This window comes from Schistocerca americana, chromosome 3, assembly GCF_021461395.2.
Source record: "Schistocerca americana isolate TAMUIC-IGC-003095 chromosome 3, iqSchAmer2.1, whole genome shotgun sequence".
Classification (NCBI taxonomy): domain Eukaryota; kingdom Metazoa; phylum Arthropoda; class Insecta; order Orthoptera; family Acrididae; genus Schistocerca; species Schistocerca americana.
The window spans coordinates 823620961-823647743 of record NC_060121.1 but is presented as its reverse complement, the minus strand read 5'-3'; positions in this window follow the sequence as shown (position 1 = coordinate 823647743).

Genomic DNA, 26783 nt, shown 5'->3' with positions numbered 1-26783 from the left:
CCCCACACACAAAGAAAGAAAATATGTTATGAGGACGTGCGTCCGGAAACGCTTACTTTCCATGTTAGAGCTCATTTTATTACTTCTCTTCAAATCACATTAATCATGGAATGGAAACACACAGCAACAGAACGTACCAGCGTGACGTCAGACACCTTGTTATAGGAAATGTTCAAAATGTACTCGGTTAGCGAGGATACATGCATCCACCCTCCGTCGCATGGAATCCCTGATGCGCTGATGTAGCCCTGGAGAATGGCGTATTGTATCACAGCCGTCCACAATGCGAGCACGAAGAGTCTCTACATTTGGCACCGGGGTTGCGTAGACAAGAGCTTTCAAATGCCCCCATAAATGAAAGTCAAGAGGGTTGAGGTCAGGAGAGCGTGGAGGCCATGGAATTGGTCCGCCTCTACCAATCCATCGGTCACCGTAACTGTTGTTGAGAACTGTACGAACACTTCGACTGAAATGTGCAGGAGCTCCATCGTGCATCAATCACATGTTGTGTCGCACTTGTAAAGGCACATGTTCTAGCAGCACAGGTAGAGTATTCCGTATGAAATCATGATAACGTGCTCCATTGAGCGTAGGTGGAAGAACATGGGGTCCAATCAAGACATCACCAACAATGCCTGCCAAAACGTTCACAGAAAATCTGTGTTGATGACGTGATTGCACAATTGCGTGCGGATTATCGAGCCCACACATGTTGATTGTGAAAATTTACAATTTGATCACGTTATAATGAAGCCTCATCCGTAAAGAGAACATTTGCACTGAAATCAGGATTGACACATTGTTGGATGTACCATTCGCAGAAGTGTATCCGTGGAGGCCAATCAGCTGCTGATTGTGCCTGCACACGCTGTACGTGGTACGGAAACAACTGGTTCTCCCGTAGCACTCTCCATACAGTTACGTCGTCAACGTTACCTTGTACAGCAGCAACTTCTCTGACGCTGACATTAGGGTTATCGTCAACTGCACGAAGAATTGCCTCGTCCATTGCAGGTGTCCTCGTCGTTCTAGGTCTTCCCCAGTCGCGAGTCATAGGCTGGAATGTTCCGTGCTCCCTAAGACACCGATCAATTGCTTCGAACGTCTTCATGCCGGGACACCTTCATTCTGGAAATCTGTCTCGATACAAACGTACCGCGCCACGGCTATTGCCCCGTGCTAATCGATACATCAAATGGGCATCTGCAACTCATCATTTGTCAACATTGCACTGACTGCAAAACTACGTTCGTGATGAACACTAACCTGCAGATGCTACGTACTGATGTGCTTGATGCTAGTACTGTAGAGCAGTGAGTCGCATGTCAACACAAGCAGCGAAGTCAACATACCTTCCTTCAATTGGGCCAACGGCGGTGAATCGAGGAAGTACAGTACATACTGACGAAACTAAAATGAGCTCTAACATGGAAAGAAAGCGTTTCCGGACGCATGTCCATGTAACATATGTTCTTTATTTGTGTGTGAGAAATGTTTCCTGAAAGTTTGCCCGTACCTTTTTGTAACACCCTGTATAAATATTAAACACAACAGTGAAGAAAAATAAATGTAACAATGTTCCGTTACACACTGACAACTTTCAAAACTCCTGTTGGAACGATGAAAAAACTGAACTGTTTTTCACTCCGTTTGTGTGGAGAAATGTTCTGTTCAGTAGCATCTATCCATCTAAAGTATTGCATTATTTGGTCGACGTTTCTTGTAGCGTATCTATGATGTTAAGTTCTGTCAGATCATACTCTACACAAACCTATTGTAAAATTTTGATGTTTACAGTATAATCCTCCCTTAGGCTGGGGATTCTTAAATAGGTGAATCTGGGAGTCGGTGTGCATCTCTTCCAACCATCATCGTACGACTATCTTCTCTGCCAGAAACCTCAGTGAACTTATAAAGTCTCCTCCTCGTGATGATTTGGTTTGATTTGTACTTGGCCTCGGGTAAAACTCGGCACAGTCGGTATAGTGTTGGGATCGTTATCAAGTTACGAAGACGACGTTACACAAAATAACAGTGCTTAACCGAAATGTCGACGTGCGTGAGATATTTACTTCACCAAGATTCGTAATTAATCGTTCGTATCGATGTTTCAGTGATTAATCACATCCACAACAAATTCCCTACGAGCTGGTCGTAATTTCAAGTATCTAAGAAATCGTAACAGTGGGCTTGTTATTTGAGTCAAACATTCTACACAAGCGCCGAGCGCTACAGTCAAATATTATCGCTGCGCTTAATTATTACTCGGGAGTTTCATGTCAATAATTTGATAGAATTTTAAATCACAAATGCACGACTTGTCACAAGAGGATGTTTTATTGCACAATGTCAGTCACTTCCTAACCGAGCCTTGAGAAGAAAACTTTCCCAGGTGTTGGGGGGATTTAAATTATGTGCTTCGGACCTATCACTGAAGTTCCATAAACCACTGGCTATTATGAATGAAAATTGTCTATCAGTGTTCGTTGCCTAAATTACTGTCTAAGTAAATAAGTTCAATTATCTAGTTAAAAGTTCATTTTATTCTAGTAGGTAAAAGTCCTCCGTTCGAATTCTAATGCCGTGATATTTGAAGTCAGAAGATCGTATTACTGTGTCATAATAGATCGCAATTAATCAATCTCAAAAACAATCTAAGCGCGCCTACAGGTACAAGCATTAAAATATATGACCAGCTTCGGCTAACTCTCGTAAAGTAGTAACTACGCGCAGCGATTACATATGACTGTAGCGCTCGACGCTTGTGTAGAATCTTTGACTCGAATAACAAGCCCACTGTTACGATTTCTTAGATACTTGAAATTACGACCAGCTTGTAGGGAATTTGTTGTGGATGTGACTGTATTGGTTTCATCATTAATATTTCATCATTAATCAGTTAAACATCGATTACGAACGATTAATTACGATTCTTGGTTAAGTAAATATCTCGCGCACGTCGACATTTCGGTTCAGCACTGTTGTTTTGTGTAACGTCGTCTTCGTAACTTGATAACGATCTCAACACTCTATCGACTGTCGCCGAGTTTTAGCCGAGAACAAGTACAACTCAGACCTAATCATCAAGAAGAAGGGGCGTTACAAACTGCAGGTTGTCAGTGTGTGCCTGTGTGTGTGGGTGGGTGTGTGCGTGTATGCGTGTACGTGTGTGTGTGTGTGTGTGTGTGTGTGTGTGTGTGTGTGTGTGTGTGTGTGTTGTGTGTTTACTTTCCTACCATCATCGTACGTCTACGTTATCAGCCGAACACTTCAGCGAACCGCAAAGATAGAAGTTACGCCATATTTTGAGCAATAGTAGTCCAGCGTTGCCATATTTATGGGTTACAGAAAATTACTACAAGCAGATCCCAACGACCTTACGTGTCAAAAATGATAATCACGTACATCAAAACTTTACAACTCTCAAGCTCTAAAATATCCACTTAGTGACAGTTATATTCCAACATGATGCAACACTATACTGGTAATGACTTTTTACATTAATATCTGTTGTGAAACACATTTCAGCCCCTTAATGTTGCCCCCTTTCTATGTTTATTATCGTCCCAATGATATTTTCTTAAATCCTTTGATGTTATTGCTTTTAAATTTGTCTCTTTCCACGTTATCCTCTGCCCTCAACTTCTTTGCAGTTCCAGTCTTCTTAAGTAATCTGGACACATCAACCATACACACTCTTCCCATTTGATGTCAGCTGCTAATGGTGTTTTTATATAAATTCATAATCGATCCTCTCCAACACCTTTGTTCTCTTCTGGACGTTTTCAATGACCGTTTGAACACAGTAATTAAGATGGCCTCCAACTTCCTCTTCTTATTCTCTGCAGCTCTCCATGTCTCCACCCAACCCGACAAGGAACTTTTAATTGGAGTATCATAGATAATCTATTTCTGTTTGTTTTTTATCTCGCTACTCCGAAGGATTCCGTTTTAACAAGAGGTCAGTCTTCCAGCCTAAGTTATTCGTTTTGTAATTGACTGTTCATCTTTCCCTTTGGTGTCGAATTCTAATCCTAGATATTTTTAAGCATTGCTATTTCATCTGTATCGAGATGGGTTCTGAATAGTTCTGCCCCTACTGGAAGCTATTTTTCTGGGTGATGAGTTCTAAGCCCCATTCTTTACACTGTTTCTGTAGTTCTTATGTCATATGTTCCACATCACTATTTTCGTAGGCAATCACGACTTGATCGCTAAATGCATCGTGTACAATCAAGTTTCTTTCATATCTACCCATTACACAGTATTTCCTTTCGCTCTGATTGAGAGCTTTTGCAACATAAATTTTAAACTGGCTAGGTGACTCACACACACACACACACACACATATACACTCACATACAGAGACTTTTAATGATCTTTCCTTCGTTGGGGATGACAATGACAAAGAACTTTTTGGAAGAAATTTTCACCGTATAACTATTAACTGTTCCTTCATTTTAAATAACCATTATTTTGGCTCTTAGAGTTATTCTCAAATGATGAATGCAGGTCAAAGTAATGTATGTTATTGGTTTATCTTCCACATGTATTTGAATTCTGTGATTGACAGCTTGTCATAGACCAGAAATAGGTTTTTTTCAGCTGTGATATGTCACAAAGAGGACACACATTTTAACATGACCTTGAGAATTTCTCCAAAGACCGATATCATTATTGTCGAAAATAAATGAACCATCATCACTTTGTAACCTCCCCCTCACTTATCGACCTTCATGACAGTGAAAAATTAAACTGCGTGTACCTAATGGAAATTTGGGAAAAGCAATCGTCACTGAAGTTAATCTGTCGGTAAAGGGGGAGGAAAGGGTTACATCTAAATGAAAGGAAAAATGCATATGAAACTGGTGGAAATTAATTTTGAAAAGGGGTAAAGTTAATAAAGGAAGTAAATGTGCGGCCGTTACGTTAACAATTAACAAGCGGTAATTAGATATTTGAGATTTGGGGAAAATTACGGTCGCCAGTCCTATGGACAATTACTATAGTAACTGAAAAAGATAGGTTATTGCACATATAATTAGCACTAGAAGCGTGGCAACTGAAGGTTGACACATGTAGTGTGAAAACTGAAAATTTGTCAGAAGTAATAAATTTCACTACACTCTGACTTAATTTAGCAAAATAATTAATAAAACCAGAAAATTGAAATTTAATTTAGTGACTGAAATTAATAGTGAGCTTTTTTCTGAAGCACTACGGAATTCAATAAAATAAGGTTAGTCTTGGGTTACCTCAACAATCATTTCGAAAGCTACTTGAATCTACGCAATTTAGAAATAAGAGATTTAACTTTGAACTTGAATTTAATGATTCTGAACAATTAACAATAGTAATATTTAGTACGTACCAAGCTGAGCTGTAGTCACAGGTAAGCTAAAATATGGTAACAAAACTCGCACTCATAATTTGTGCTTGTGTAATCTAAATACTGTAGCCAGCCATGAATACTTTAACTGAACTTAGAAATTAAAGCAGTGAAATGGAATGACATTACTTTAATGCTGGCGTTTGAATTTCAACGACACTCGGGATCATTTCGGAAAAGGAAGGGACCCTGCTTGGTAATGCAATTGGGACAATGAGCAACAAAGGTTCATGCTAAGTTGCTGTAATTTTGATGCAACAGGTTGAAAGCTGATGTCTGCCATACAGTTCTAAAACTTTACGTGCTTCCAGTCTTCCTTGTTGGTTGATTGGTGATTTGAAGCCGTCGATCGAAGAGGTGGCAACAGTCACTCATTGTCGGCCGTCGCTGTTGCAGAAGCTGGATGTTGACGCGCCTCTGTCTCGACACGGTCACCAGGCGAAACGGGCTCTTGATATGCGCCAGCTAATGCTTCCCGTCCGCGACACCGTGTCAGAAACTATCATAGCAAGTCGAGCGCAATGACATGCTGCCAAACCCCGAAAGCGCGGCAACTCGCGGGAGCGTCACACAACACATCTGGTCCACCGCACTATTCCCGCCAGACTCCCTCTGCTCTGCCCGCGCTCCACGCGACAGAGTTAACACTACCAAAGATCCTAAACACTGTGGTTCTCCACACGACCTATCGATGTATTCGTTCGATAGCATAGTTTTCCCTAGGCAAGACCCATCGCAAAAATACAAATAATATTTACAAAAAACCAATTATACATCGACATAAATGCATATATATATACAAATAGTAAAACAATTACAATATATAAATACACAGAAATGTCATATCTTGAGGTAACAAAACAAGGAAAAAGAATTATACTAAAATAGATGGAAATAGGAGGAGATGCATTTCCGGTGTTACAAGTTTTAAAAAACTACTACTATATCCAAACTGCGCATATACGTGACTATACTCTGATTAAAGTTACTTGTTGGTTGACACTTCACGCGTTAGAGCAGATTTCTTCCAATCAGAGCGCTCAACGTGACGACCGAATTGTTCCCCGTTTTCTAACTACCGTAACAATAGTTCAGTTCTTTTCTAACTCCTTGTCCAGGTTTTTCTTGATGTGTTTGGAATTTAAATTCTGATTCCTGGCCCCATTAATTTTAATTTCGAATTTCATCAGACACGACAACAAAAACACAACGATGATATCGAAGTAGGCATTTTCCGTACACAGCACTAACCAAACACTGATGGATCCTTAGCGAAAGATCCTTTTTATATATAAATTTCGCATCCTTACAGAGACCGTCCAATACTAAATAAGCTTCGTACGTGAGGACGAACTTTCAGAAGGCAGTTTCAGTTAACCAGTGAAAGCGAGAAATCACAGTTTGCCTTTATCACTCAAACTGAATTTTTTTCTGTCCTCAGTTTGCTCTTAGAGGCTAGCTTTAAAGGCAATGAGTGAACAATGCGAGCGTGATTAAAAGGTATGCCGCGGATTGTTGACCGCCGTTTCCTCGGATACATTGCACATGACGAGATTGTGCTTAGATTACGACACGAATTTAAATCCAGGGCTACAAAACATGTCGTCTGCCGCAGTTCAGACATTGGTCACTTAAAACCAGCTATCGACAGAGAAACTGCCGTTCCCATAAAGGCGCGTACACACTAGGCCAACGAAGTCCAACGAACGGCAACTAAGCGCTTCGTTGGACGAGATTTGCTTAATGTGTACGGGCGGCAAATCGAAGCCAACGAATCAGTTGGTCTTGTCTGCGGTTCGGTCTGCCGTCGGTAATATCAAAGCGTTGGCATTTGTTTGGCGTAGGGACCCCTTTTCTACTTTGGACGTAAGGTAAGATGTTGGTTGGTTCGGTAGCGACATGGTCTCTAGAGCAGGTCTGTATTTGAGTTCATCAGGTTAGCCGAGGATCGCACCTAGTTTGTTTTATTGACCGGTTTCCTTCTTTGGCTCAGGTTGTTTGTGGGAGGAGACCAAACAGCAAGGTCATCGATCTCGTCGGATTGGGGAAGGACGGAGAAGGAAATCGGCCGTGCCCTTCCAAAGGAACCATCCCGGCATTCGCCTGGAGCGATTTAGGGAGTGGGATTGAACCGTCGTCCTCCCGAATGCGAGTCCAGGGTGCTAGCCACTGCACCACCTCGCTCGGTTTTCTTTCTTTAATTTGACAAGAGTATTATAAGAAAATTTGGAATTTAAAGTAGAAGTATAGAAGTTGGTTGTTAAATTAAAGAGCGAAACCAGTCAGTAAAACATTTTGAGTGCGACTTCTGGCTGCCCCGTAAAACTTAATTTCAGCAGCCGCTGTTTCCCATGTAGGCAATGCCCGCTATCTCTAAGGGAAGGTAATTATTGCGTTTTTAAAGAAAAGTTAAAACGGAGAGAACACTAAAGCTGATAGAGCTGTACTGTGGACGGCAATGTTTATGGATCCCTAAGAACTGCGTTTATAAAAACAAACTGAAAAGTCTAGACATTAAAGCTGATAGAGTTTTACTATGAACTGTGATGTTTCTGGATCCCTAAGTACTGCGGTTATAAAAACAGACCGAAAAAAAAGGCGCTTGGAGGGAAATAGCTCAGCTACTAGAAAGTTATATGCACCATGTGAAAAATAAAATGATTTCTTTATTGACATATTGTCACCGTGTACTTCAAAGAGAAATAAACAGAACTGGGAGCGACTATTAACTTTCTGCTGCAGGTGCAGCTCTCCTGAAACAGGAGCGATCTTTGGAAATTTTAGGGCCTACGCAGTTCAGTAACAGACGTGCGACGATTTCTAAATCTTCTGCTTCTCTCATGATGTCAATCAGTCAAATTGTAATTAGAACACTACTTTGTAACAGTAACACATTGGCAGAAACGGCGACAAGTTATCAGAGCAAACTGAGATTCGACATGGCCAAATTTCTTGGCTCCAAGTCCATCGTTTGGCGGGGATGAGAAGCTGAACGCCAATGCATTGGCTACGAACGTACGGCCGAATACAGTCCCTGTCTTTCGTTGGCGTATACTGTATCCGCCTTAACATCTCACGTGGCAGCTACCACCATTGCTCCCCGTTACTCGATAAGTAACAGCACTTGTGAAATGAGCAGCAGAGTTTGTGTGTCGCCTAACTGAGCGGTATCCGGCAGCCGATGTCGGTACATTGTAATGACAAGGGACGGATGCCAACTAATAAGTAATTTTAATCGGACTACAGCGCGGTAATTGTATGGTGGTGGGGTGAGGCGTCAGTGAAAGAGGTCAGATCTCTGAGCAGAGCCAGGGGCTGGTTATGCAGCAGGGGCTAGCAGCTGCTCTGGCGTTATCCGCTTAGGTCGCTAGCAGCGCGGTTCCCGGCGGTGCGCATGGAAGCGGCGTGCCACCGGCTCCTCGCTGGTGGTAATTGAGCGCTGAGCGCTCTCCACCTGTTCCGCTCCGGACGCCGAGCGCCGCCTCGGTCGTTTGCTGCTTAATTGGCCCCACTGAAACCCTGCGCGTTCCTTCTGGCTCACCAGACAGCCCCTACTGCCGCTAATAACTGTGCCCCTATCCACCTTAAAGACAGAACATCTACGTCAACTGCCCTGCTTTTTTGTGTCTCCATCGCACATCAACAAAATACTCTAATTCCCCTCCAGCAGACTATGAGATGCGTGAAAAATGCATCACTTTCGTAGTATTCAGAATTTAGTACCTCCCTGAATCTCAAGTATGGTAATGGTAGGATTAACTCATGATACGGCCAAGGCGTCTACGCAATGAGAACAAACGGCTAGGTCCAGATTGCGACATCTAGATACGGTTTTGAAGGATCCTGAATCAGCACACCGATGTACCAATCGTCTTAAGGATTCCAGATCCGCTACTTCTTTGTCACGTATATCTGAGCCGTCCTCAGCGTGCCAAACTACACGCGAGCCGGGTATGCCAGCATGTAGACCGAGGCTTGGTGTGCCTCGATTTTGTTCGGTCCTTTGCGGAACAGCGTGAAATTTCATTTAACATTTTGGTGTGGTGTTATCAGGTCAGCACAACTCTATTCAGTTGCACTGAATCATGATGGCAGTATTGAGTACTTTTAACTCTTTGTTCGTTATGTGATGGACGTCAACATGTCCAGTGGCTATTTACATAAAAGTGGGCAGGCTAGAGATCTAAAAGATCAATGGGAATCGCATAAGAAAGAGACGAGAGTTCTTAATATCGATTACGCAGTCGCATAATCGACGGATGCTGAGAACCGCTACGAAACGGCACTGAAAATGAAAAGACGCATTTTGCGGGCATGTAGCACGTCCAGAAACTGTAGGCACAAATAGTAAATTTTCTGAAGTTGCACACATTATCCACTGTAAGTTGCAACAGTTTTTGGCGGAACTAAGTGAAGAATACGGGAATTTATATATTACTGCAAAGTTCGTTGCTTAAGTCAAGGGGCATCCTTGGAACAATTTTTCGGTTCAAACCCGGCTATTGTCGACTTTTTGAGAGGAAAAATGTACAGGAGCGAAAATTAGGAAAACACCCGGAAATTCCGCATACCTCGCAGTTTGGGTGGACTTGACTGCACACAATAAGACACTAAAAGGTGAGAAAAACTTATTTCTGATTTGATGAGGATGCATTTAAAAAGAACATTGCCTTGTAGAAGAGGCAAATTCCTATATAGTCCTGTTCCCTGAGCCCATTAGCGTCAAAAATAAATAAATAAACAAATAAAAATGCCGGGCTTAAGGAATTCATTGCGGCCTTGAAATAATTGCAAGGATAGTTTACTAAAAGTTATTACGAGACTGCCAATCTTATATTTGTTTCGGAGTCATTTTCAATACCTAGGCGAAGCAGCTTTCGATACGTGAAACCTAGACAGCAAATATGCGTGTTTTTATCTGACGATTTAGTAACACTATACTCAAAGCATTATCGCGCACACTCGCGATCAATAGCAGCTATCGACACCATTCTCGCTTCACTCATCCTATAATAGTTATACATGTTACAATTAATTTTATATGTGCATTTTGTTTAAGCGTTACAAATAAGACAAAAAATTGAAATTCTTGTATTCTCAAAAATAAGAGGAGGAAGAGATTAGTTTTTAACGTCCCGCCGAAACGAGATTATTAGAGCCGGAGCACAAGTTCCGACTACGAAAAGATGGACAATAGAGCGAACGTGCTCTTGCAAAGGCATTTGGCTTATGCCGTATAGGAAAATAACGGAAAACCTAATTCAGGATGGCCGGAAGCGAGCTGAGCCGTCGGCCTCCCGAATTCGAGTCCAGTGTATTAACAACTTCGCTACCTCGCTCGGTCAAAAACAAGAATAAACGTATTAATGACTGTTTCGTGTTGAAATAGGAATAAAGTAAACATTATATGGTGCAGGTCAAAACAAGAAATAATCTGAACTACCGAAGATATACAAAGAGAGTGAAAAGACGCCAAAATTATATAAACAAAAGTTATCTCCCGAATCAGCAAATTCTTTGCACACTGCGTTATTACTTTTAGCTAGAACATAAGAGAAAAATTGTTTATCTATCGGTACATGGTATACACTCGTTCATGACGTTCAAAGTGATGCTCCATTTCACACACCACCCCTACTCTTTGGCAGCATACTGCAAAACGTTTTTCTGTAGTGTTTTCATACGTTTCGTTGAGGTAATCATTTTTTGTAAATTCATACTACCTTCGTGTGAAAAGTTAAGTTGTGTCACGATACTGGTTACAGTATAATGACATATTACTTTTATTAGCGTTGTCAAATGTAAGTTATAAACTATTATTTCTCAGTTGCGGAAGTGTAAGGAATTGTGTTTTGTGAAGCAAAGGCTTTCTTTAATGATGACATACATAAAATTTCGAATATCGTACTTAAGGGAACCACTTGCTTTGTCATGTTCGCCACTGGACAACTGAGATAGGTTTTTCGAGTTGGAAGTAGATAGTTCAAATCCTCTTAATATAGTTAACCTCTATCGCCAGTCTTTGGCTGACAAGTGGAAAAGGCGGTATGGCGTAAGATTTCTGACATGTAACTTGACACCAAGATACTGATTTAAATTTCTACCCTTTTCCAGTGTCATGTGTTTCCTTTATAAATCATAAGCTAAAATTCGACACAGAATTAATGTTCTCCATGCACGATCAAAACATGTCAAAACGTCGAATGTCAATGTTCAGTTATAAACGTAGAAGACTGAGAGCCTAGATATACAAATGCTATTTTGTTTTGTCAAGATTCACTTCTTTCTCTGACTGAATGTGGTACAAGATACATGTAGGGCCCTCGTGCGGTCTGTTTCCGACATACGATCTGAAATTAGTTGTTTAATGGTTTTCATTTCAGCATATCAAAAATAAGATATCTTATTTCAAATAATAATTTCAAAAAGTATGTGTTTTTTTATGAGTAGGTAAAGCAATGTAGTCCACCTTCGAAGAGCTGGAGCCGCATTGTTCAGTAACCAATCGATTAGAGCTTCATTATTCGTTATTTTTTTCATAATGGAAATACAGTCTATCTTCGCACATAGCAAATTCCCATTATCTTAATTCGCACATTTCTTAAGTGTAAGAGCTTTACTAAAATTTCAGTGTCGAACGTCGCTGAACAGTGACAACATACAAAATATATCAAAATGTATTGGACTGAAAGGAAGAATTATTTTTGTATACATAGCGATGGTAATTTATTTATAATATCACTACTTTACAGATTCATACATGTGCACATTACAGGTATGAATGCTGTGCTTGAACTACAATTTAAATCCCACCAGAATTTCAATGTGTCTTCTTGACGCGACTCTTCTTGACGCGACTGAAATGCCACTTCGTGTCCTAACAGCATTGCGCACACAAGTACGTAAGCGACATTGTCTGTCGATCCAAGCAATTTTGTATGTAATTTTTTTTATATAACTGTATACTACACACTATTCGAGTCAGTGCTTGCGTTAGTTGTATTTGAATGGTTTGTCGAAGTTATCTATTCAAAGTTCAGTGGTTAGAAAAACATTTGACACCTGTGTGGTTATTGTAATCTCTGGAGAAGCTGATAACTGGCCGGAGGAAACGAAATATAGAAGAGACTTAAGCATTTGCTATGTTGAGTATCAGCCCGCGCAAGAAGAGCGTTGGCAATCCCAGTTCAGCCGCCGCCGATGTCGGTTAGCTTCGAACGGTTGCAATGGTAAGGATGAACGAATTCCAGAACAAGGAATGTTAAATTACCTCTGATAGGTGAATATGGAGGCAAGCACGTCGCACGAAAGTCAGCTTCACGATATGATGACGAGTTTAATTCAGTACGATGGGATAGCTAGAATTTGTAAACCATGGAATAGTCTGTTTAGCCGGGGGCTTGGCACGAGTTGCAGTTGTTACCAACTGTTAATTGGAGGCACTTTTGATGTATCATGTAATGAGAATGCTATGCATTAATGTAATAGTGCGAAAGAGAGAGCCAAAGATATTATTTATTACTCTGTGGCGTAGTGCACTTAAATAATTAATCTTAGATTGTAAGCTTTGTTCTGGTTAAGATTAAATTTACTTGCGAGAGGATTCTGATCTCTATCGTATAGTACAAATCGACGTCATTGCGTGATATTTGAAGGAAACTTGTATATACATCTGTATATATGATCGAGGATCGCTAATTCATGAGAGACAAGAATTTAAGGTACACTAACGTCAATAGAACTTCGTTCATTTCAAAAGGTACGTGCTGTTTCCACAAACGACGTATACTCAAGTGTGACCTATTAATAATTAATGAATACCAGTTCGAGAACCATTCTGACGGGAGCGTTCAGTTTTATTAAATAATTTGATGCTTTCTTTGGAAAAGAAGTGATTCAAGGATTTTTTTTTTTTTTTTTGCCACCAATGTTTTTAAGATCTGAAGGCAAATCTGATTGCTATGCAACAGAGCCGAAGCACTCGCTAGGGGAGAATTGCCTGCAACTACGCGCGAAACCTAAATAACTGTGCCGAAAATTGTGTCGGTACAATCTTCAATAAACCCAGTGAAAACCCCAATTTCTGAGAATACTGATTTGTTATCCCAGCAGATGTCGAATTTGACCGTCATATCACAAGGGATGAACGCAGTATCGCATTGGAAATGCGCAAATTAATTTTGCAACAGCACAATCCACTTTTGCAAATGACATAAAAACTATGCAAACTAATTTTTCTACAGCACAGTCTACTTTCGCTCAGGAGCAATCCGAAAAATTAAAAGTTTTTTTTTTTGTCATCAGTCTACTGACTGGTTTGATGCGGCCCGCCACGAATTCCTTTCCTGTGCTAACCTCTTCATCTCAGAGTAGCACTTGCAACCTACGTCCTCAATTATTTGCTTGACGTATTCCAATCTCTGTCTTCCTCTACAGTTTTTGCCCTCTACAGTTCCCTTTAGTACCATAGAAGTCATTCCCTCATGTCTTAGCAGATGTCCTATCATCCTGTCCCTTCTCCATATCAGTGTTTTCCACATATTCCTTTCCTCTCCGATTCTACGTAGAACCTCCTCATTCCTTACCTTACCAGTCCTAATATTCAACATTCGTCTATAGCGCCACATCTCAAATGCTTCGATTCTCTTCTGTTCCGGTTTTCCCACAGTCCATGTTTCACTACCATACAATGCTGTACTCCAGACGTACATCCTCAGAAATTTCTTCCTCAAATTAAGGCCGGCATTTGATATTAGTAGACTTCTCTTGGCCAGAAATGCGCTAGGGGGGAATTGCCTGCAACTACGCGCGAAACCTAAATAACTGTGCCGTCCGTCCGTCATTGGTTATTTTACTGCCTAGGTAGCAGAATTCCTTAATTTCATTGACTTCGTGACCATCAATCCCAATGTTAAGTTTCTCGCTGTTCTCATTTCTACTACTTCTCATTACCTTCGTCTTTCTCCGATGTACTCTCAAACCATACTGTGTACTCATTACACTGTTCATTCCGTTCAGCAGATCATTTAATTGTTCTTCACTTTCACTCAGGATAGCAATGTCATCAGCGAATCGTATCATTGATATCCTTTCACCTTGTATTTTAATTCCACTCCTGAACCTTTCTTTTATTTCCATCATTGCTTCCTCGATGTACAGATTGATGAGTAGGGGCGAAAGGCTACAGCCTTGTCTTACACCCTTCTTAATACGAGCACTTCGTTCTTGATCGTCCACTCTTATTATTCCCTCTTGGTTGTTGTATATATCGTATATGACCCGTCTCTCCCTATAGCTTACCCCTACTTTTTTCAGAATCTCGAACAGCTTCCACCATTTTATATTGTCGAACGCTTTTTCCAGGTCGACAAATCCTATGAAAGTGTCTTGATTTTTCTTTAGCCTTGCTTCCATTATTAACCGTAACGTCAGAATTGCCTCTCTCGCCTCTTTACTTTTCTTAAAGCCAAACTGATCGTCACCTAGCGCATTCTCAATTTTCTTTTCCATTCTTCTGTATATTATTTTTGTAAGCAGCTTCGATGCATGAGCTGTTAAGCTGATTGTGCGATAGTTCTCGCACTTGTCAGTTCTTGCCGTCTACGGAATTGTGTGGATGATGCTTTTCCGAAAGTCAGATGGTATGTCGCCCGAATCATATATTCTACACACCAACGTGAATAGTCGTTTTGTTGCCACTTCCCCCAATGATTTTAGAAATTCAGATGGAATGTTATCTATCCCTTCTGCCTTATTTGACCGTAAGTCCTCCAAAGCTCTTTTAAATTCCGATTCTAATACTGGATCCCCTATCTCTCCTAAATCGACTCCTGATTCTTCTTCTATCACATCAGACAAATCTTCACCCTCATAGAGGCTTTCAATGTATTCTTTCCACCTATCTGCTCTCTCTTCTGCATTTAACAGTGGAATTCCCGTAGCACTCTTAATGTTACCACCGCTGCTTTCAATGTCACCAAAGGTTGTTTTGACTTTCCTGTATGCTGAGTCTGTCCTTCCGACAATCATATCTTTTCGATGTCTTCACATTTTTCCTGCAGCCATTTCGTCTTAGCTTCCCTGCCCTTCCTATTTATTTCATTCCTCAGCGACTTGTATTTCTGTATTCCTGATTTTCCCGGAACATGTTTGTATTTCCTCCTTTCATCAATCAACTGAAGTATTTCTGCTGCATAAAAGCTATAAATGATAATAATACTGAAAACTTCCAAAATTTGGAAGCAAAACAGAGTCACTTGATGGCCAGTCAAGCACAACTCATCGTCATGCAAGAACAACGATACAAAGAATTAACAACCAAATACGAAGATATCTTATATCGTCAAGATAAACTAAATAATCAAGTGCAAGAAGTTATCCATGCACAGAACACCATTGCACAGGACGTGACTACAATCAAGCACGAAAACGGGCAAGCAATCATTGATCTTACTCGGAGGATAGACACTCTCATTCTCGAAGGTGAGAAACAAATAGAGCAACATTTCAACGAACGTAAGATCGCTTTTTCTAAAGACATAGAGGAATGGGCGAAAGTGCAAACCAAGACGGTGCGAAATTATGTCTATCAAACCTTGGCAGAAACAGTTACTAACGTAGAAGTTAACAACGAAACAGCACCAGGACAACTTAGATCAGAAATTCAAGAGATTAAACAAACTATAGGAGAAGAATTTCCTGCTTGGAAGGCAAAGATTGAAACTGAATGCAAAGCATGCCATCAAGGTTTAGTTAAAACTAGAGGGGCACCTGTTACCTGTAGTTTATCAAAAGCACTAATTATAAAATCACTCAGCTATCTTCACTTACTGTTATTTGTATTTTGCCTACACTGAGCCCTTTATACTGATTGTCTGTGTGTGTGTTCTGTTGTAGTGAATACATACACCGTTCGTGGGAGACAGGGCGATGGGTGAAACTGCTTTCACACTCTACGCTTCCGTTGTTATGGCCATCTGCTCCAGCTGTTGCAGATGTTGTACTGAAGCTGAAAGTGTTAATCAAAGTTGCGGAGAAATATTCGTCGGGGCTCTGATGCATAGCATTTTGATTTTCCTTCAGTCCTAAGGAACATTAGTGGAAAAAATTATGATCCGTGAAATCACTTATTTTCCTAAGAAAGCATTAAATTATTTAATTAGTACTGAACGCTCCCGTCAGAATTGTTCTCGAGCTGGTATTCATTAATAGATGACACTTGAGTATACGTCGTTTGTGGAAATAACACGTACCTTTTTTAAATCAACGAAGTTTTATTAACGTTAGCGTAAATTAAATTCTTCTCTCACATGAATTAGCGATTCTCCATCATATATACAGATATATACACAATGAATGTTATATCTTAAATAGAACAATAGCTTACCATCTAAGAATAATCTAAGCGCACTACACCACAATGTAATAAAGATTACTTTTGTCTCTCTCTCTCTCTCTCTAAAAACTCTCTCGCACTGTCACGTGAAGCGTGGCAGTCTTATTACATGATACATCTTACTCTTTCCCATTGGTCAACTGGAATGAAATGTATCTGTCATCGTTTTATGTAGTTTTGTGAAGAGCGGTGAGTTTCCTTAATGTTTGTCATCTGTGAAAAACAGAGCACATATGCATGTCGCTATGACAGAAGGTTTACTTAATTATTAAATGTGGATTATCTACATAATTCTTTCCACTTAAAAAAATAATGAATAACTTTCTTTGTTTAAGAAGAAAATTTCTTCGTCAAATATCTTAACAGAGTGGAAACAACGTACCAAGAAAATACACATAGGATTTTGTCTGAATTTTCATAATGGAACGAGGAGCAAGCAACGGAGTATCGAAGTGATCAGTGTGAAGTCAGTTTTTGCAAAACGAGACCTAATTGCTTTAAAGAAACCACGGTAATTAAGAAAAAAATTGAAAATAAGTAAGGGAGAAGAAACGGTCAAATGTTTGTTAAATCATTTGTCTAAAAGTAGGAAATAACGTAGGAAAAAGAAATATTGGATGCAGGTTTGAATTATACTCCAATTCGTGAATAGCAAATGACCTACCGATTGAGAATTTAAAGTTCAATGTTGAAATTAGAGTTTTAAAGGTAAGTAGAGTATGTCTGTCTGTAGAGTTACTATTACTGTGATATCGAGTATCATTCAAAGGTGAGTCAAATGTTTCGCTAACATACTTTATTTCTAGCTTTCATACAAACCATTTCAGAAAGTATTTTTGACCATTCGTTTTTTCAGTTTTATGTAATGGGGACTAAATACACAGCTGGCAAAAATTAGTACACCCTCTTAGTGGTTACCAGTTCATTAATTTTGTTGCAACAGTGCACAGCAAGTACATGAAATGATGACATTACAGCTAAGAAACAGAAGCGATTCTGAGGTACCAGGTATCGAATCATGCTGCAACACCCATATTAGTACTTGCTGTAGCATCCATGGGCGGCTATGTGGGCACTGATTCTGATATTTAGTATATAGTACAGATGGCGAATGCCGTCCTGGGATACGTTATGCCACGTCACCTCGACATTTTCCCGTAGTTCTGTACGAAGTGTTGGCTGACAAGTCGCACGAATCACTACTCGTCACATCATGTCGCACACGTGCTCAATTGGAGACAAGTCCGGAGATCACGCTGGCCAGAGAAGTTGCTGCACGTCTTGGAGAACAATTTAAGTTTCACGGGCAGTATGTGGGCGAACACTATGTTGTGGTAACGACATATCACCTTCCTGTTACAATAACCGGAAAAGAACGGATCTAACAACATTCTGCACTTATCGATCGGTGTTAGCACCTCTCCAGAAACACCAAAGGGGTACAAGAGTTGTTGCTTATCACACTCTACGCAATAAGGGCTCGGACAGTGTTACTTTGTCTTGGACGAACGCTCTCTAAGAGACAGTGCTCATTAGGAATACGTCGTACGTGCAAACGACCATCACTTGCATGCACGCAGAATCTGCTTTCATCGCTGGAAACCACGGCGCACCGTTCCATCTTCCAAGTGGTCCTCTGACGGTACCAGTCGATCAGTGAACGTCCATGTCGTGGCGTGAATGGAAGACGGGCTAAAGGTGTGTATGCCCCCTGGTCCCACTGGTAATAACCAGTTCGCAACAGTTCGTGGTCACATGTCTGGGCTTGAAAGCCCTGTTATCTCTGTTGTGCTATCTGAACGATCTGCCATTGCTGCCCTTACAGTACGAGGATAATGGCGGTCTGCTGTGCTGCGTGGACGTCCAGAAACTTGTCTACAGGTGCGTGAATGTTCACGTGACCACTGATAAAAACTTATTTGCACAACTGACGCAGCACGTCCATCATGTGTGGCAGTTCACCGAAAGTATCGTCTTGCTAGTCGGAAGACCACAATTTGAATCGTTTCAAAGTCGCTCAGCTGGCTGAACGAAGCACGAGTGGGTCCCTGTGGAGTAGTAAAAACGGCGTTTAAATTGCACATCTTACTAGCTACGAGCATTTGTTCATCTTAACGACTGTGAACCACATACACTACTGTCCATTAAAATTGCTACACCAAGAAGAAATGCAGATGATAAAAGGGTATTCATTGGACAAATATATTATACTAGAACTTAAATGTGATTTCATTTGCACGCAGTTTGTGTGGCTCGATCCTGAGAAATCAGTACCCGGAAAAACCATCTGTGGCCGTAATAACGGCCTTGATAAACCTGGGCATTGAGTCAAATAGAGCTTGGATGGCGTGTACAGGTACAGCTGCCCATGCTGCTTCAACACGATACCACAGTTCATCAAGAGTAGTGAGTGGCGTATTGTGACGAGCCAGTTGACCGGGCACCATTGACCAGACGTTTTAAATTGGTGAGAGATCTGGAGAATGTGCTAGCCAGGGCAGCAGTGCAACATTTTCTGTATCCAGAAAGGCCCGTACAGTACCTGCAACATGCGGTCGCGCATTATCGTGCTGAAACGTAGGGTTTCGCAGGGAAGGGTACAGCCACGGGTCGTATCACTTCTCAAAAGTAACGTCTACTGTTAAAAGTGCCGTCAATGTGAACAAGAGGTGAGCGAGAGGTTTAACCAATGGCACCCCATACCATCACGCCGGGTGATACCCCAGTATGGCGATGACGAATAAAGGCTTCCAATGTGCGTTCACCGCGAAGTCGCCAAACACGGATTCGACCATCATGATGCTGTAAACAGAACCTGGATTCATCCGAAAAAATGACGTTTTGCCATTGGTGTACCCAGGTTCGTCGTTGAGTACCATCGCAGGTGCTCCTGTCTGTGATGCAGCGTCAAGGGTAACCGCAGCCATGTTCTCCGAGCTGATAGTCCAGGCTTCTGCAAACGTCATCGAACTGTTTGTTCAGATGGTTGTTGTCTTGCAAACGACCCCATCTATTGACTCAGGGATCGAGACGTGGCTGCACGATCCGTTACAGCCATGCAGACATGATGCCTGTTATCTCGACTGCTAGTGATACGAGCCCGTTGGGATCCAGCACTGCGTTCCGTATTACCCTCCTGTACCCACCGATTCCCTATTCTGCTATCTGTCATTGGATCTCGAACCCCGCGAGCAGTAATGTCACGATACGATAAACCGCAATCGCGGTAAGCTAGAATCCGACCGTTGTTAAAGTCGGAAACGTGATGGTACTCATTTCTCCTCCTTACACGAGGCATCACAACAACGTTTCACCAGGCAACGCCGGTGAACTGCTGTTTGTGTATGAGAAATCGGTTGGAAACTTTCCTGTCAGCAAGCTGTAGGTGTCGCCACCGGCGCCAACCTTGTGTAAATGCTCTGAAAAGCTAATCATTTGCATATCACAGCATCTTCTTCCTGTCGGTTAAATTTCGCGTCTGTAGCACGTCATCTTCGTGGTGTAGCAATTTTAATGGCCATTAGTATATATTCTACGGAACAAGTGCTCAAAGCCCTTACGTTATGCATTTTGGATTCAATATGTAAACCAAAAGGTCTGTAATGGTACATATTCACACTATCGAAGTTGAACAAATTTTGATTGTACTTAAGATATGCATTTATAGCATACGTGTATAGGTTAACTTTGTATTGTTGTTGTCCATACTACCGCCTCTGAAAATTTCCTACCTTACAATGTCAGTAACAACAGCGTAAGTTACTTTAAGTAGTGTGTAAGTCTAAGGACCGATGGCCTCAGCAGTTTGCTCCCTTATGAATTTACTCGCATCTGAACATTTTTTGTATTATCTATGGTATCATGACGATTTTCTCTTGTAACTTTCGAATCGGTTGTTTCCAAAACATCTTACCTTACCTTAAACTGATAAATTTGCCCTTCTCCGTCATCCATTAAAGTTTGTAACGTCGGGACAGAACCCCTTCTATACATTGGCGGGGGTCCTATGGCTCCCCCGTATCTTACATCTGAGGATTTTCTTGTGTGTCTTCAACGCTGAAACTTCTATTGGTCATCCTCCCTTCTGTCCTTTGAAGTCCTTGAAATCACGATCTTCCGTTGTGGCTTCCTTTTGTCGGTCTATATTCAAATATATTTCTGTGTATTCTCTTCTTCCACTTTCTCATTGAGTGTCTAAACAGGAAAAGTTATCTGTTCTGTTCCATCCACTGTGGTATCTTGCTTGCTTTTTATTTCCTTACCACTTTTGTCCTATGTTCCAAACAGAAGATCCTCGATTTTCGTCTTAGAAAGTCCATTTCTACAGCTTCGATCCTCTTGCGTTTCGTTTCCGTAATCGTTCAGCATTTCGAATCACATATGATAAGCAGCTCATATGTATGAGATTTCGCGTTTAATCCGTTTTCTGTGGACCATAAAAGGAGCTCCATTTTGATATTTCTCTCCTTCTTGAATTCATCTTCATATTTTCACTCTCTATTAAGCACACTCCATAGGTATTTGTAACTTTCACATTTAGCGATTGCACGACGTGCTTGAGGACATTTCATGATCTAGTGGCTGCAGTCTTGTGATTAAATATTCTATCTTCCTGTTGTTCAACATCACTCGCCGTTTGCTATATTCTTCAATATATTTTCTCAACCTACGTTGAGATATCTTCTTCAACGGTTGCAGTCACCATCAGGTTACCTGTGAATAAAAATTTTCTACTGCAGCTTTTCTACTTTGGCTACATCCAACCCTGTATGTGAGGTGAGCTTGCAATAAACATATATACACTAACGGGGGTTAGGCCTGAAGCTAGTTCCGACTGCCCGAATGGTAGCTACAAGGCAGTATGTGGAGCGATCTATGATTGTGAGACATCTGATCAGCAAATGTAGTAATACGGGACCAGCAGCCGTTATTTTGATATTGTTTTATTAGGCAACCAATTTCGACGCTCCAGGCACCTTACGTTTAGGCCTGTCGCATGTATGATACCAAACGCCATTTGTGCATGTGTAAGACAAGGCACCAATATTCGTATCTGCTTCCGTAGATATCCGAAATTCATGAGCGTGTGTGCTCTTGATACCTGTACATAAAGTTCAGATATGAAGTTCGGATATCTACGGAACCGGATACGATTATTGGTGGCTTGACTTAGACATGAAGAAGTCGTATTTGGTGTCATAGATTCGACAGGCCTGAAGGTGAGGTGACTATAGCGTCGAAACTGGTTGCCTACTACAACAATATCACAACACCAGCTGTTGGTACAGTACTATCACTAGATCGCAGAATTTTTAGGTCGTAAAAAGTGCAGTTTAGGCGCGTAAAACAGGCTCTTTTAGTATCTTATGTAGGCTGTACAAAATATAAAACAGGAACTAAAATTATTATGCAGAAAAAGGAAACTTACTATACACTGGTTGATATATTATTGTATTACTAGTCATTAAAAAGAAGGAAAATGAGAATATAGACAGCGAACATTATACTACTTTAACGTCCAAACTGATCTCATACTTTTTAGTTTTTCCTTGATAAAGCTATAGGACAAACCACTTATAGCAAATGTTAAAATACATATAATATGTAGTTTAATAAATGCGTGATAAACCAGTAGTTTTGCAATATTCAGACTATAATTAGGTTCACAGTAAACTTCCTATGTTTTACATGGGAATACGAATGTATCTTTAAGCCAGTATTAAATTACATGCCGAAAAGTAGCGTTCTACAACAACAGGCCTGACGAGCATGCAGCGGACACTGAAGCACTGCACAGAATCCGAGACGATATTTGGGAGTCTAGAATACGACTTTCTGTTGATGGAACTACTGACAGTCTTGACCGTTACATAACTTTTACGCAACTTTGACTATGCAGGAAGAGACTGCCTGCTGTACTTCTCAAGAAATTTTTTTAAAATAGGGTTTTCTTGTTTACGAGAAGGTATGTTAGATGCCATAATAGAATGACACAAATAAATCACCAGATGCCTTTGTTAGAAACGTTTGCTTCAACTTCGTTTTTCGTACATTTGCCTTAGGCAACGCTCCGTCTGCTAATAGGAGCTTTTAGCACTCTCAGCTTAATGTACGAGTAAGAACGAAACAAGATGCTATATAGAAGTATGTGTAAAAAGTATTTGGTGTTGTTAAGGGACACTGACACTTAATTTAGACAAAATAAAATAAAATATAAAGAAACATAGAGCACAGTTTAACAATTGTAGTTTTCCAACTATTCCGTTGTTGAGCAGGTTTTTGCTGTAACTGAGAACATTAAAGAAATAAAGCTTGGTGTGTAATTTTAAAATCGTTTATGCCTTAACCTATAGGTACGACATTTTAACATTGCTTACTTTTGCTTTATATCAAAACTAAACTTTGCGACTTAATAATTATAATGAATGTGAGCTATTAAACCCCGTTGCCTCTTAGTATAATTTTAAACAATTTTTACAAAATAATCTGCTTTAGAAATGCACAAGTGTCGAAAGATGTGAAAAGAAATTTGCAGGTCTGAAGTTGCAGGAAAAACTAAGAAGCGTAAAAACGTTACACTCAGTTCCTTTCTTGCATGCTTGGTAGAATATAATTATTCTACCTGTCGAATGTGCGGAAACTCTGGCTCCCACAGTGTTATACGACTAGACCTTCAACCAGCTATTTTGGGCATTTTCTTCATCTGAACCGTTCGTGCACTGAAACTAGAACAGATTTTGAACAATGAACGTGTTACACTTACGCGTCCATTAAGGGAAAATTTACTAGTGTACTTTGGCGGGATGGTAACAAAATTTCGACAATGACCTACAATAAGAGTGAGTTTATAACAAAGACGAGAGGTGGGGTCCCTTTCACTGCAATGGCTAGGCAGCTTTAACATTACAAATGGTTCAAATGGCTCTGAGCACTATGGGACTTAACATCTGAGGTCATCAGTCCCCTAGAACTTTGAACTGAACTACGTAAACCTAACTAACGCAAGGACATCACACACATCCATGCCCGAGGCAGGATTCGAACCTGCGACCGTAGTGAACGCGTGGTTCCAGACTGGAGCGCGTAGAACCGCTCGGCCACTACGGCCGGCTTTTTTCTCCGTTGGCAAATGTTTCTTTTCATATGAGGTACGTTCAAGGCCTATGAATATCTTTTTTTGTAGAAACAGGCAGCTAGTCAGGACCCTATGAGCTACAGACCTTTTCAAAAATCGTCTTCAGTTCTCGAACCTTGGATTCTTGTAAGCATTTCTAAAGTACAAGAATTTTTGTTGCATTAAAGAAATACGATTATTTCAGGATTTCAAAACTGAAATAGGGACAAATAGCCGTTAACGTCGAAACACTCAGTTTCAGGTGCTATAAATATAAAGTTTTCGAATTTAATGAGCCATGAAACGCAAAATTACAAGTTTATTGGCAACTAGGAACGCAGGAAAAGAATATGTTTTAATCGAAATGTTCGCGGTTTAATTATTATGTTTCATCGACCAGCCATTGTCCGATGATCCTGAGCACAGGTTGGAGTTATATTTATGTGATCAGCATGTCCCAATTCCTCCAGCCGTTCCCGTCAGTAGATCGAAACTGATATTTGCAGCATCTTCACTAATTTCTCCGTGACACTGTAAGCCTTTACGCAGTTTTAATATTAGAACTACAGTAAGTATCAGCTTTGCTTGTACATTTAGTAGTAGTAGTAGCAACAGTTTTATTCATCTGTAGATCTCTTTTTACAAGGATATAGGACATGTCTAAGTATTTAGAAGTTAACACCAATTTAAAATAAGCTGATTCGTATACACATACATTTACAGACTTCTAGTGAGAGACAATCATTAGATTTACTCCTGGTATACAATACGTTTTTACAAATATCTTATTAAACAACGTAATGCCACACTGTTCACTCATATCTCACACACATTGTTTCGTAACGCTTCACTCACTACACACATAAACACACACACACACACACACACACACACACACACACACACACACACACACAAACACACACACACACACACACACACACACACCGGTGATCTCTGGGCCGTTTTCTGTACCACAACTTCCCATTTGCTATACTGAAAAACTGAGTCAGCATCTATGTTGAGTGAGATGTTGAGGTCAGAAAGAGGAAGAGGTTTTGGTGTTGTGCTATGCATAGCTTGGGGGTAAGTATTTATAGAAAAGGACAAAAGAAGGAAAAATCATAGTGTGAGGATGTTATGTGGAATGTGTTTTATAAACATTATTATTATTTATTTGTGTAACATTTTTTTACCAAACCCCTACTCTGTTTTATCTAAATAATCCTACAACGTATAAAATTTATTGTATAACAGGTACTCCTTAGCTGCCTTTTTAGATAATTGTATTTTTGCAATTTCTTTAACTCTTTTGGTAATTTATTGTACAGTTTTATTCCTTGGTAGAAAATGCTGTTTTATGTACATTTTTTCTTGTACAGTTCTATTCCTTGGTAGAAAATGCTGTTTTATGTACATTTTTTCTTGGTAAATGTAAGTTGAGTCTAGTTCTTGTTCCTTGGTTATGGAGAGAGCTGTTTGTGCATTAATTACCAATTTTATTTTTGATGTGTACAACTGTCTGGTAAATGTATTCACATGGTGTAGTTAAAATCCCCAGTGCTTTGAACAGATCTTTACAACGAACTCGACTACTATTTTTGGTTATTATTCTTATGGCTCTTTTCTGTAGTGTTCATATTTTGTGCATTTGTTTCCCAAAACATAATGCTATAGCCAAGATCTGAGTGTACATAAGGATAGTATGAATCACACTGCATGTTACACACTGATGATAGGATTCTAAGGGCGTAACACGCTGATGATATTCTGTTTGCAAGTAGCTTTGTGTGTTCACACCAATTCAACTGAGAATCAATATTCATTCCTAGAAATTCTGCATTTGTTACAGTCTGTCGAGGTGCCACCTATATGTAATTTAACATGGTCATTTTCCCTCCTCAAACTGAAATTCATGCCATTATTTTTCTTTATGTTCAATGTCGCTTTGTTGCTTATTGACCAATCGTAAACTTCTTTGACAGTTCACTAGCTTTCTTTAGGAGGAGTTCTCTTGTTTTCTCACTGATTATAATATTTCTGTCCTCAGCGAAGAGAATTTTTCACCATGAGTAACACTACTGGAAAAGTCATTGATGTATATCAGGAATAGTTTTGGTCCTAATATGTTACGCTGCGGAACCCCTATATGAATTCATTTTGGTTCTGATATGTGTTTTACTGAATGTTTAGATCTATCTGAAGTATCTGTTATCTCTACACTTTGTAACCTATCTGCTAGGTATAACCGGAACTAGTCATTAGCTGCCCCTCTTATTCGTAATGCTTCTAATTTATTTAATAGAATCTTGTGGTCGACTGTATCAAAGGCCTTAGAAAGATCCAGAAATACACCTATGACACACTCATCTTTATCAAGAGCATCAAGTACAACTTTTGTGAACTATTCTATGGCTGACTCAGTATTTTTGCCACTTCGGAAACCAAACTGTGATTCGCTTAAAAGATTGTACACATTCAGGTAATTTATTAATCTGTCTTTCATAATTGCATCTATTATTTTTGAGGAAGGTGACAGCAGGCAAATGGGCTGGTAATTTTCTATGTCTTCTGCAGTACCTTTCTTAAACAAAGGTACGATTCTTGCCTGTTTTAACTGCTCCGGAAATGTCCCTGTTATAGATAGTAACAAGCTAAGAGAGACACAGAATGCAGCAATATTCTCTTCAATGTCTTAGCAAAGGAGTTTGCTCCATTTCTTTGCTACTTCATGAAAGACTTCATGAACGACTTTGGTATAAGCTCTGAAATGACTAAATGTAACCAGCAGTACACAGAAATCTAGTTACCTTTTGTGATAACCGCTGCTCTCTGTGTGGATGTTGTCTTACAATATTACACATTACAAAAGTAGAGACGCTGCT